Raw genomic sequence first — 3,009 nt, 5'->3', positions numbered from 1 at the left:
AAAGGGATTTGTTGGCAAAAATGTAATATTTTGATTAATTTTGAAGTGTGCGTGTATGCGCATATTGCCTTGCACCCTTGAATTGGTGCAGGAGTAAGAAAGGGAGTCAAGGAAACTAGTGGACTATAACTATAACCACCTCTGCTTTAACCTGAGATGCAGACAGTCCACACTGGTGGACTGAGCAGATCTCAGGAAAAGCACAGAACCATCTTTAGAGTGAAATAAATCGGGTCCATTTCACAATACATGCATTTCAAAACAAGGTCAATGTTCCCGATCCAAAAATGCGAATATTGGCATCCTCGAAAACGCTTAGGTGCAGAGGTACAGCTGAAGGGAAGACAGATGGTTTGAAAGAGGAGTAGAAGAAGCATCTATGTCCACTGTGAACAACCATCACTGAACAGCAGTGGTGGCTTACAACACCAGCTGTCAGCCATCCACAATGCACAGGCACCTCAGCCTCCGCTCTCACGCTACTTCAGGTGACCTCAATAGGTCATTTGATCAAGGGAGGCAAGGTTTCTCTGGTTTTACCCAAAACACCTGGTGGTGATGACACGTCTTTTTTCACGCCTTGGCTCATGTAATGATGCACGTGAACAGTAGTGGGTCAACAACCACCTCCAAGGGAACAACCCCCTCTAGGGTTTAAATACCTGGGACTCTCCACCTTCTGGTTTTAGAACTGAAGAGGCCTCTTGGGTAAGAAGTGAAACGTCCTCAAAAACTTGAGGAGGTCCAGTTGCTTTTTTCAAATTCAAGTCTTTCAGGGTCCTCACTAAACTGGAAGAAGTTTAGTGAGGACATCAAAATAAAGTCCAGCCCCTGCCTGTATGGATTCTCAGCAGAGTTGAGTTGGAGCCGGCCCGTTCATGAACGATTCATCCCTGCTGTAAACACAATTCAGGTCCTGAACCAGCAAAACAGTCCCAGACCATCACACTACCACCATCATGTTTGACTCTTGGTATGATGATCTTTTTATGAAATGCTGTTTATGAGAGATTAAACGGGTCTCATCAGTCCACAGAATGTTTTTCCCAAAGTCTTGGAGATCATCCAGATGTTTTTTGGCAGATGTGAGATGAGTCTTTGTGTTCTTTTTGGTCAGGTGTAGTTTTCTCCTTCAAGCTCTGCCATGGGGGCCATTTTTGCCCAGTCTCTTTCTTATTGTTGAATAATGAACTCTGACCTTAACTGAGGAATTTCAGGCTGGCAGTTCTTTAGATGTTTTTCTGGGTTCTTCTGTGACCTCCTGGATGAGCCATTGATGCACTTTCTGAATAACTTCGGTTGGCCGGCCACTCCTGGGAAGGTTCCCCACTGTTCCGAGTTTTGTGTTCATGGATAATGGCTCTTGCCATGGTTCACTGGCGCCCCAAAGCCTGGTTTTGATACCCTTTCCAGACTGATAGATGTCAGTGACTTTGTTTCTCGACTGCTTCTTTAGATCGTGCCGTGATGTGTTGCTGTTTGAGATCTTTTAGCCTGCTTCGCTTTGTCAGACAGGTTCTCTTTAGCTCATTTCTGGATTCAGCAGGTCTGGCAGTAATCAGGCCTGGGTGTGACGGTGACTTTCCAAACAATGAGGTTAATCGCAGTTCAAGGGTAATTTCTTGTTCACACAGAGGTTTGGATGGCTTTTTTTCCCCCTGAAAATGAGCTCATCATTTAAAAACTGCATTTTGTGTTTCCTCAGGTTATCTTTGTCTACAATGAGTTTTGAGCTGAAACATTTAAGTGTGACAAGGCAAATATTTTTTTCACACCACTGTACTCCTTCCATCTTCTCAACGCATTCTTCTCGCTTGTACATTTCCATCTGTATCCTTAATCACTCTGACCTGATGCACATTCTTTCCAGCTCGATCTCTGTGTCGAGCCGATTGATACTTCTTTTCTCCTTTCTCAGTGTCGAGTCTCACATACAACTCACTAGAAGCATTTCCATTTGCCTTTGCCATGTGCCTAACCCCCCCACTACTTCTACTTTCTTCATCTCCCTGAATATCCCACATTTCCTTTACCAACCTCTTCCTTTGAATACTTTCCTGTACTTCCTCATTCCACCACCAAGTGTCCTCGTCTTCTTTCCTCTGTCCAGAATATACACCAAACTCCATCCTGCCAGTCTCCTTCACCACTCCAGCTGTACATTCCCAGGTATCTGTTAACTATTTGCTCCCACTCACCCGTGATTACTTTTTTTTTATTATTGTTTATCAAAATACTAATCTTCAGCTGACTGCTGATCATCTGCTCAAATGTTCTTGATCGTGTTGCCCACCTTATAATGAAGCATGTTAAAATGGATGTGTGGCTAAGCAGTGTCCCTCAGGCTCTCACAGGGATTTGTGGGTGAGCTGAAAGGTAATGGACACGTTAAGTGAAGCTCTGTGTAATTACCAGGATGCTGTTAGAGCAGCAAGAACTGAGAATGCACCACACATTATCTGTAATAGCTGCCACAGACCACATGCTTTATTTAACGCCAATAAATAATACTGTTGTCAATCCTCACCCACCACTGACCTTCTAGACAGTCCAGCTATACGTGAAAATTCCTTAGTTTTTTGTTAAGATTCCCGGTATCCGGTCTCATATCACTCCCCCTGCCTGTGGCTCCACTGCTCCTCCTAAACCGTTTGCTATTTTTGACCACTTTGATTCTGTGTGCATCATTAACACTGTCTTCTCACAGGGACTGTTTCAGTTGTTTTCAGCTTCTGAATAGCTGTCCACTGTAGTGACCACTATGCATGAAAGGGTTAATCTTTTAAATCATATTTAATGGACAGAAGCTTTTCCATCAGGTTGGCTGGCTTTTCACTATCACCTGCTCCCCTAACACTTGGGGTCCTTTCTTGGTCCTGTACTGTGTTCGCTTCACACACTCCCATGAGGATCAATTTTTAAAAAAATCACTGTTATGCAGATGATCATAAATCTATCTCACCCTCAAAAACAATACCACAACCCCTTTGAAAGCCTTGATGAGCTGAC

This window comes from Archocentrus centrarchus, unplaced genomic scaffold (genome assembly GCF_007364275.1).
Source record: "Archocentrus centrarchus isolate MPI-CPG fArcCen1 unplaced genomic scaffold, fArcCen1 scaffold_24_ctg1, whole genome shotgun sequence".
NCBI lineage: Eukaryota > Metazoa > Chordata > Actinopteri > Cichliformes > Cichlidae > Archocentrus > Archocentrus centrarchus.
The sequence above is the reverse complement of the archived record's forward strand: the minus strand, read 5'-3'. Positions refer to the sequence as shown.